Below are 10947 nucleotides of genomic sequence, written 5' to 3'. Positions count from 1 at the left end.
AGGGCTGCGTGCACGTCCAGTTATCCGAAGGGGGAGGACTAAGCCGGGTCTAGACACCGGCCCTTTAGCACCGCCTCTTAGGGACTAGCGCCTTGGGGCTCTCCCGAGGCGCCGCCGCCGCAACCGAGGGCGCCCACTGCGAGGAGTCGAAGCGGCGGAGGACGAGAACGGCCGGATTCGCTGTGTCCCTCCCAACTCCACGCCATTGGCTTCTCCCTGCGAGGATGGGGCGGGGGTCTCAGGGGCGCGACTGCGGAGCAAGGCCCCGCCTGTGTCCTCCTCAGCCGGCGGCGGCGGCGGCGGCACCGCAGGAGGAGGAGGAGGAGACGGCTCTCCTGCCGCGCTCCTTCCCTCGCGCCGCGCGCCCCTCGGCGTGGCAGGCGGCAGGCCTGGCCGCCGATTTAAAGGAGGGGATGTGACGAGCGCTGCGCTGTGCATTGTGGGACTTCATGCACATTACAGTCGGCTTGTTCCAGTTTACACGGCGGCTGAGCGAAGTGGGGAGGGAGAGGCGCAGGGAGACATATTGCTGCCGCCGCCGCCGCCGCCGCCGCTATTGCTGGGAGCTGCGCTGTAAGTGATTGACTGACGCCCCCTTCCTTTGCCAGGGACCCTGTCCTGCGCGAAACCTGCGCTCGTTGTTTGAGCACAATGCGATTTCCCTGCCAGCCGCTTGCCCTGTTCGCTTTGGGGAGGTGGGGTTGGGATCGAGCGGATCGTCCCCCTGCCTCCCTTTCTCTGCGTGTCGTATTGCAACACTTGCAGCAGCTGGAGGTGGTCCTTTGGGGCAGCCGCCTGCCTTGGGTGCGGGCGTATCTTGCAATCCGGAGAAGCTCCCGGCAGGTTCCAGGAGGGCGTTACTGGTGGTGGTGTTATTGTTGTGACTGGTATTGTTAGTAACAGAGGCTCCTGCGATTCCATGATTCTTTGCAATCTGGGGGGACGTAGGGGAAAAGGGATTTCCTCCGATCCGAATCCGGAGCGGAACCGAGGGGGTTAAAGGAGAGCGGTGAGACTTCCCTGCGCCCTTGAGGAAACCAGGAAATAAAACTCTCCTCTGCGCGGTGTCGTGGGGGCTTTCTTTTTCCGATTTCATTCTGGGCTAGGGAATCCGGATTTCGGGAGTGGATTGTGGCCCTCGGATTCCAAGAATACGCGATCGTTTGCACAAGGGTGTTAGATCATGCGAGGCTGGACTTCTGCCCCAGCCACCCACCCACCTCCTTTTCTTTCCCCTCAATTTTTCTCCTTCCTCCTCCTCCTCGGGTCATTGAGCACGAGAATATAATGCACAGAGACTGCAAGCTGAATAACTAGGAAGCTGCAGATGACATATTTGGTACGTTTCACTTTCACATGACATGTCCCAAAGTTGCTTGTTTGCAAATGGGGAAGGGCTAAACCCAAACACGCACACCCCCCAAAAAAGAGAGAGGCTGCTTAGAACAAAGTGGGAGGAAATAGTGGAAGGGGCACTGTGCAAGGTATTTTATCCAGAGCCTGTGATTGTTGTGCCTGCTGCAATGTGACCTGGTCCTGGAAGTGTGGGATGGGAGTGGTTGCCTCCTGCAGCAGAGGGCTGCCAGAAACATGGGTGATCAATCAGTGTTGCCTACACTGACTGACAGCAGCTATCCAGGGTTCCATGTACAAGGCTTTTCACTATCTCCCTAGAGATGCTGGGGATTGAACCCTGGAACATTTGCCAGCCAAACAGGTGCTCTACCACTGAACTACAGCCCCCCTCCCATAGGTATTTTAAAGAGCAGAATACATGACAAAAAAAAGAACAAACCCAATGCACTTTGAGATACAAACTGCTTAAACTGACCTGATCCTGTGGACTTCATTCTGTTGCAAGGCCCTTGTTGCATACTCTCTTATTGGAGGACTGCTTTTGAGTAAATGTATGACGATGCAAGGTTTGCAAGCTGCATCACTTTTCTTGTGTGCTAGCATTTAATTTGTGGATCTCACCGTGTTTCTTTCCCTGTAATGCGAATAAATATTTAAACTTTACTAGCTGGGTGGCATACGCTGTCATTTGACGCTTGTGGATGTGGGGGCCAAATTATGACCTTGGCTTATATCAGAAATGACTCCGTCTATCCCCTTGTCTATAGAGCTTTGAGTTTCAGAGCATATTCAAATTGTGTTGTCTGTCGTGATTTCACATTTTCCTCATCTGACCCAAGTGTTCATGCTTGGATTACGCAATTGTCACTTAGCAACAGGTGTGTAGGGATTGCTCCAGTTCATGTGCTTTCCCCCTCTTGTTTCTCTGGGACTGAAAAAAAATAAACCAAAAGGCAAATCTGTAATTAGAGAAAGAACACCTGAGTGTAAAGGAGGAGATATATTTAAGCAAATACTATATTCAACTGCAGGTGTCTTGTATCCATATATTGTTTATGGGGCTAGTCATCGTTAAAGTAAAACAATACATGAATTAATTCAACTCAAGGATTCAGTGTGATTTACATGTGACATATTTGCTTTTTGCATTGCTTTTGACATATTTTGCTAAGATTTCAGTTTGTTTTCTTGTTCTGAACTCAGCTGGATAGGGGAAGTAAAGGGAAACATAGCAATGCTCTCAGTTTCTATATTATCTGTAAAGACTGAATATGCCACTCTGTGTTTGGCTTAATACACATGTGGGCTAATTCTACTCCAGATTTACACCAGTGTTACTGAGAACATAATTTGAACCAGTGACATTAAACACTGAAAAATGTAGCTCAGGGGTTCGTAACTTGAGCACAAAATGATGCATGCACTATTGATTAGAAAATATATCAAACATTTATGGAGTCATAGGAATATAGTGTGCACTTTGGGAACTCTTCCAATGTCATAAAATAAATTCTGTTGCACAAAAGAGAGTTCTTGGTAATAAAAGGAGCACTCCATTATAGTAAGTAAAGAGGATGTAGACTTCTGCGGAACTATAAAAAAAATGAGTGCTTCTAACCTTAATAACAACATTATGTGAATTTTTTTCAAGTTGCATAATTCCTTCTGATTACAATTTCTTTTTTTGTTTTTTTTTAAATAATATTTATTAGCAGTTTAAAGATTACAAAAGAAAAGAAAAAGAATTAAACAATACAATACAATACAATACAAAAACAAAAACACCACACAACCCAAACCCTAAAACATTGAATCAACCAAACAAAACAAAAACAATTAAAAACACATCCAATAATTTCGATATCATAACTTTCGTTCACTTGTATCAGCGACCTCATCACACCTCCCTTTTTGTATTCCACTTCAATTAACTGTTTCAGCAATTCCTTTCCATCTTCCTCTGTTTTCTGTCCTGTAATTTATCTTAACATATTCTAACCTTGTTTTTTCCCTTTAATACATTTACAATCTGTCTGTACCCTAAAGCCATATAACTTCATTCCATCATTTTTCTAACATTCATTAATTTTACAATACTTCTGTAAATAATCTTTAAACTTTTCCAGTCTTCTTCCACCGACTCTTCTCCCTGGTCTCGGATTCTGCCAGTCATTTCCGCCAGTTCCATATAGTCCATGAAACCACACCTAGTCCATACAATTTCTTTTTTTTTGGGGGGGGGGGAAACTTGGGCAGGTGTGGGTGTCCTCCAGATATTGTTGGACTACAACTCCCATCATTTGGTCCATGAGCAAATGGGAAAGTCCAGGTACCCTAACTCTTTTCTTTAACTGAAGAGTGGAGAACTCTTCAGGGGGCCAGATCTGATAGCTGAGCAGGATGCCCACCAGTCAATTACATGATGTCACAGTGACATTAGCAGTGAGCCCAGTGTGGTGTTTTGAAGTGCCATTCATCAGCAGGCTTGAAGCCACTCACTGCCTATCAGCTGATAGGCAGTGACTTCATGCTTACTTTCTGCAGGGATGGGTTGTGCAGTTGAATTCCCCTCAGTTCCCCACAGGGAACGTAGTCATGTCAGGTGTGATGCTGGTAGGTATGGTTTCATGGAAATGGCATCATGGGATAAATTGGGGCCCTGGTTGAGGCAGATTTGGCATGCAGGCAGAGGTTGCCCAGCCTGACTTTAACTGAACATGCTTTGGTTCTAGAATACAGATCTGTGTAGCACAAGGTTACCTTCCTCAGGCTATTTGGAGCCAAAGTAGAGTTATAATGGCAATATCATATCCCTGCAGATGGGGACAGCAAACAGAGGAAGCACAGAGACTGGGCGCAGTGGGGTAGGATAGGAGGGAGCAGCTATACTATGCATGTTCAGGTGGAATAGCCTTCTCATATGAAGAGGGTCGATACAGATCAGGTTCTCCACTCCTTGGTCAAATAGAAGAGTTAAGGTACTTGCCATTTTGCTCCTGAACCAAAAAGCACAGAAATTTTAAGTCAAGGTTCCTGCTGTAATTTACATGCCATGGAAGCAGGAAATTAACGTACACCCTTGTTGTATATTGTGCTTCTTCGCACAGTGTATAAGCAAGCATGCAAATATTAACTTTGAACCAAAATGAACTTTTATCTGGCTCTGTAATAAATGAGGAGCTGTTGCAAAGCACTGACAGTACAGATTCAAAAATGGCAGATTCAAGGTCAGCTGTAGGACTGCTCACAAGAAAACCTCTCTAGTATTAAGTAAATGCAGGAAGAGGAAGAAAGGCAGCCTTTTTTTAGTCCTGCCCCTGATGCTGATACACCCAGTGGCCCATGTCCCTTTGGCACCTGCATGTGCAGCACACACCCAAAAGGGGTCCTTTGCACTTGGACAGATGCTGTATGTAAGGCTGCCAGTGGGTGTGTTGTTAGTCAGGCTAGTCAGGCGGTCTCTCTTGCACTTCACACGTTTGCTGAACATGTGGGAGCTCTTCCTGTGAACAGTCCCTTTGGGCTAAAATTGTAGCCACAAACAGGAGAAATTTGCCTATTGAGGGAGCGAATGGTCATCTACTGCATCTCAGCCATTTTGTACTGATGATTTTCTATGTTGAATTTTCCATGCCAAGTTGGGAGAAGTCTTCTTGATTTTAATAGATAGAATGTCCAGGGTTTGTTCCCTTAACTATCCAATATCCTTCATGTGCAGCCTCCATAAAATAGCACTGTGGTGTAAGCCAAAACTGGCAGAAGGAGAAAAAGAGCAGTATCCAAAGTTTGCCTAATGCAGTCCTGGTTAGCCGGGGCTGGCCTTTTCGAAGCTGTATTTAACTATAGTGCAGTGCCAGTGTTGCTATCCCTGTTCTCTCCCTGCCTTCGGGAAGTTCAGGGAATGGAGAGGTGGGTAAGTGCCAACAGGAGCATAGGGGGCTATGGAACACAGTATGAGAGAGGCAATTTTTGTTGTTTATATTTATTTCGGCAAGCTATATAGCACTTAATTACAACCGTCTCTAAGTGGTATACAAGTAACTCAGCAATACAACAAACAAACAAAATAAGTTAAAATGCTTTCTGGAATGATGATGATGACGTCTTCAGTTGGTGTCAGAAGTTCTAAAGGAAGGGATTGTGCTGGACCTCAGCTGCAATGGAGTTCTACAAAATCGGGCCCACGTTACTGAACACACAGTTGCCTTGCAGTAAGACAAGAACCTCGAACCTGGCCTTGTAGTAGCGGCCGGTGTGGTGAGGCAGAGCTGCCCCCCCCTCCAATACCAGTGTTGCTGCAGCTTACCTAGTTGGTGCTGAGTTGGTACAGGTGAAAGCATTTGGAGAAGCAAGGGAACTACGCGAGATTGTTATTTGTAGACTTTAGTTCTGCATTTAATACTATTCTTCCACATAGATTGGTGCCCAAATTATTAGACCTGGGACTTCCACCATGTTTGTGCAGGTGGATATTAGATTTTCTATCAAACCGTTCCCAAAGGGTCAGGTTGGGTTCCCACGTCTCTGCGGATCTCATCACGAATACGGGGACGCCGCAGGGGTGCGTGTTGAGCCCGCTTTTACACACGCTCTATACAGCTGACTGTGCCCCCAAATACCCCAGTAATAAGATCATTAAGTTCACAGATGATACAACGGTGGTTGGTTTAATTACGGCTGGAGAGGGGGAGACGGCCTATAGGAAGGAAGTTGAACAGTTGGGGGAGTGGTGCAGGAAAAACAACTTACTGCTTAACTTAAAGAAAACAAAAGAGATCATTGTGGACTTCAGGAAATGTAAATTGAATATTCAGCCACTTATTATTGAGGGGAAGTGCGTGGAACAGGTCCCAGTGTTTCGATTTCTGGGAATGGAGTTGAGAGACGACATAACCTGGGGAGAGAACAGCAAAGACCTGGTGAAGAGAGCACAGCAGAGATTATATTTTCTGAGAATCCTCCGGAAAAAATCTCTCAAAGGACCTGTTGATGGCATTCCACCATTGCACTGTGGAGAGTGTACTAACTTATGGTCTGTGCGTGTGGTTTGGGAGCTGCACGGCCAGGGGAAAAACAATGCTATCCAGGGTTGTAAAGACTGCAGAGAGAATAATTGGGTGCACTCTTCCCACCTTAGATCAAATCTATGCTGCTAGGTGCTATAGGATGGCTTCCTGGTTCTGCCCTCATACACCATTCGCTATTGCCCTTATCATGTTTGTGAAGATAAAATGGAATGATCTCATATCTCCTGCCATGGGCTGCTTGAAGGAAGAGTGGGGCAAATCAGCTTTAATGTGCGAGGCTGAAATAATAGTATTTGATGGTTGCAAACAAAACATTGTCTGCTGGCAGTGAAGAGAAGGTGATGGAAAAGGAAACACACCAAATGCCTCTCTAGTTTCATCTTGGCATTTATCCAGTCCCAGGAGATCATTATCTAGTGTGAATGCCCCATTGATGCCATTATACATATCTAGCGAAATCTGTCATCTGTGTATGAAGGCAATTACTGTCCACATGCATGCTTACCTTGGACCAGGCAAGCCTCTGCCTCAAACCTATTAGGATGAATGTTAATTGCTCCGCTGAAATAAACTCGGCATCTGATTGCCTATTAATAGCCTGCCATTACCTTGACCCTCTTACAGTTCAGCATTTGCTTGTCCCTCTTGCCAAGTGTTAGTCAGATGCTAGCCTAGCCAATGTGAAATGAGTGGCCCAGAAGGACATGCAGCCACAGCAGCCTTCCGTAAGCAGTGAGGTTTGGTCGCCAGAGATCGGATGAGTAAGAGTGTGTTCCTCCCCAGTCAATCCAGAAAGTGGCAACAAGCCTGAGCATGCTACAGGAATTTTTGGAGGAAGGGACATAGCTGAGCGGTAGAGCATCTGCTTTGCATGTGTTAAGGTACCAGCTTCAGTCCTTGGCATCACCAGGTGGGGCTGTGAGAGACCCTTGTCTGAACCCCTGGAAATCCACTGCCTGTCAGTGTGGATGGGGCTGAGCTAGATGGACCAATAGTCTGATTGCTGCTGCTTCTGTTCCTTTTAACTACATAACAGTCTGATACTCTGAGAAGGCTGTGACTTCAACAGCTGTAGCAGAATCCTAAATGAAGCAATGAAAACCAGGGCTGCTCTGCTTGGGTGCTTCCGACCTTTCAGCTTCCACCACCCTCCATTCCTACAGCTGCTCTCGTGGTTTGCTTTGCTAAGGCCCACTGGAAGCCCCCTTCTCTTCACTCCATCTTTGCCAAATTGCAGGCACCAGAATATCTATAACAGTGGCTGCTGCTGAGCCGGCAGAAAAGGCAGAGCAGGTCAAGAGTTGCTTTGTGCTGATCCTGGGGCCCCCTCTGTGCCGAACGCTCTTGCCTGTGTATAGAGCTGGGCTGTTCATCCAGATTTAAAAAGAAAGGAAGGAGAAATAAAAATACAGAGATGCATTCGAATCCCTCCGAAAGGCAGTAATTCTGTGATTTGAATTGCTGATTAATCTGCTTATGAAAATTGCCTGTATACCTTACTCCGTACGTAAAGCAGGTTCATTTTCTTACCAGGGGTGCCTAGTTATTGTTTAACACTAATTGGAGCTATTTGTAGCTCTGTGGGGTGGGGATGGGGGGGGGGACCCTTCCAATTTGCAGAAGATCTGTTAAGCTGCACGGAAGCTGTATCTCACACCCCGTATTATTTCTTCAAGAGGAAGTCATGCACAATTAAACGAAGAGTAGGCGAAGCAATTGGAAGATGCAGCCATACGCGCTGCGTAGAAGATTTATTGTGATTAGTTGTATGCTAAGGACCAACTTGATGTCACTCTCTGATGTTGAAATTTGTGTTTCCATCCATTCTGTTGTTTCAAATGAGGTCCAAAGGTTAATAGTGAAAGTTCCAGTAAACCACCTCCACACCTTATGGTCCCAGTAAAAAAAGGGCCCTAGCTAGGTAGTACAGCACATGCATGGCATGTAGAAGATTCCATATGCAATCCTTGAAATATGTAGCCAAAGGGATCAGGTAGCAGCTGAAGGGTGAGACCTTGGCCTGAGACCCTGGAGAGCTGCTGGAGAGTCAGTGACAACAGGGCTAGATGGACAGATGATCTGATCTGGTCTGAAGCAGGTTTCTCTGCTCTTAAGAGATTTGAGAGACAAGAAAACTCAGTGTGTTTCAGGTTCATGATACAGGCTGTTAATGCCATGAGTTTTGTCTGATTGTCCCTTGATAGTTATCATCACAAAAAGGAATTCCCCCGGGTTGCTTTGAATTCCATAGCATCCTTTCCTTGTTAGAGGAGCTCTCTCATCAGGGATTACTCTGTTGATGGAAGTTATAGGCTCTCTGGGTATGTGCCATTTCTATTTCATCTCTCTGAAAAACGAGAAGGTATGTTCACTCTCCCTTGTTCCTGCCAGTAGCTTCTCTGACAAAGAACCGTGCTAGCTTTTCAAGAAGTGGAAAACTGGGAAGGGTAGAAAAGCGTCTAACTGCCCTCCCTCTTTTTGTTTGGAAGAAATATGATCAGTTCTGGCAGATTCTAGAAGGGCTTTAGATGGTTTGAACCTTGGTTGCATAGGCATTTTTCAGATGAAATGCTAATCCATTGTTTAGTGGTATGAAGACAGGTCTTGGGCTATGGAAAAGTGAGATGAAAAAAGTCGCTCCCAAGCATCCTCTCTTGGTTTTGCACTTGTTGCAGCTCTGGTTGAAGTACCCAGTGCCACTATTGAGGGTGTGCTATGGAATCAGTTTCATCCGTGCAATCAACTGATGTGGACAAGGTGTTGATGGCAATATGTCGGACCACATGCTCCTTTGACCCCATCCTTCCTGCTCATTAAATTAGCAGAGGAGGACTGCTGATTGTGAGAGGAAGGTCCCTGAAGCTTAAAAAATACATGTGACTACATCTACCAGAAGGGCTAGCTGGAATAAACAATCCATGCCACATAAATCACTAAGTCCTGTTCAGATGTAACTGGAAACCATGGCTTTCCACTACCTGGACAAGTGTGCACAAACTTTGGGCTCAAACAGTATCTTTCTCTCTCCCCTCCTCCTCTTCTGTGATCGTGCAGAGATCAAAAGCACCCTTTCTGTTATCAATGTCACATTCAAACTTTGGGAACTGTGGTTTGTTTAAACTGTCGTTTAGTAAGAACAATGCAGGATCTGTTTCATCTGTTCATTATAAGCATCTACTATGTAACTTTCAGCATGGGTGTCTGAGTTTGCCAGTCATCATCTTCCCTCCCCACTTCTTTTTCCATTTGTGTTGTGACTTTTTGACTGTACACCTATGGACAGGGACTGTATTATAACAATTAATTTTTAATCTGTCATACGTAAGCCACTGTGGTAGCCTTTTTAACTGAAGACTGGGGCAAAATGCTTTAAATGCTTTGAATCATGGAGTGAATAACAAATAACATTAATAACAATAATATTAGTAATAAAAACACAACACTTTGCGACATCTCTGTTTGTAACTGTTTGTAACAATGTGGCTTATTCCAGTGACTGGCAAATGTTTGATCTTTTTTAATTTTTAATTTATAAAGGACCTTTTTCTTTTTTAATCGCATTGAAAACTCCGAATTGAAATTCCAGGGTAAAATATTATTAGCTAATTGGCCATTTGTGTTCCATTAACTGGACATGAAGTGTCTGAGAATGCTCTGCTCTCCAGGGTTTTTGTGGTTTATACATATTTTTAAGGGCCATCTTAGAAGCCATAATTAGCCAGATGGTTAATAGAGACTTGCTAGTTATAGGCCTACGAAGATCCATATGGAGGAAAAGTGTGTTTTGCTGGGTTGTTTTTCCAAGTTAAGGAATGGAAAAGTGGAAAGTGGGGAAAGCTTTCTATATCTTTACTTCATTTTTCTTAACAACCTTTTCCTTAAAAGTACCTTGAACACATGTAATAAGCTATGGTTGCATTCCTAGACACACCTGCAAGTAAGCCATGTTGAACTCTGCGGCATGCTTTTAAGAAGATAGACCTAGGACTGTGGTGTATGATTAGTAACCCTAAAAACTGCGGGTATGGGAGTTTGAACAGAGGCAAACTTGTGTTCAGCCACAATCCTATCGGTTGCCTTGGGCCGACGTGATGTGTCGAATGGTAGACTTCCTTATGGGTTGCCTTTTACAAGATACATGTTTCTCTTTGTTTCATCTCCTTCTTTGGGAAGTCTAGGAATCGAGGTTAACAAGAGTGTGGGAGGATGGAATCAATAGACGCTGGAATCTGTATTCTTAGTCGACAAAAGACTCCTGGTCTGAAATTTAGACAGGTTTTATGTAATAGCTGAAAGTATATTTAAAAGCCTGCATGACACGCTAGCACAGGTCAGAAATCGCATAGTAGCAAAAGTTGCAAAATGTCAAAAGTAAGGCTTGCTTCACTTCATTTGGAAGATATGTGCCCGGCGCATATATTGATAGGTTTGTGTTGCAGGGGGAAGTAGGGAGGGAGAGGGAGAACGCAGTGGAGCAAGGTGGGGACAAATAGCTAATGGAGCGAACAAGCAGAAAGAATTCAGAACCTAGACATGATGATTTAATAATCACAAGGAGGTGAAG

General features: G+C 45.0%; 1 protein-coding gene across 3 annotated transcripts in view; it reads left to right on the top strand.

The window, feature by feature from the left end:
* Positions 1-331: 331 nt before the first annotated feature.
* Positions 332-10947, top strand: part of MACROH2A1 (macroH2A.1 histone) — a 45760-nt gene continuing 35144 nt past the window's right edge. Inside the window, exon 1 of one of the 3 annotated variants that reach the window (XM_079968150.1) lies at positions 332-573. The gene's annotated coding sequence lies outside the window, so the exon portion shown is untranslated. Of the gene's footprint in view, positions 574-1092; positions 1340-10947 lie in introns of those variants that run through there. The other 2 variants (XM_079968148.1, XM_079968149.1) reach the window with 2 other exon arrangements.

The sequence above is a fragment of the Podarcis cretensis genome (genome assembly GCF_951804945.1).
Source record: "Podarcis cretensis genome assembly, chromosome: 2".
Taxonomy (NCBI): domain Eukaryota; kingdom Metazoa; phylum Chordata; class Lepidosauria; order Squamata; family Lacertidae; genus Podarcis; species Podarcis cretensis.
The sequence above is the reverse complement of the archived record's forward strand: the minus strand, read 5'-3'. Positions and strand labels throughout refer to the sequence as shown.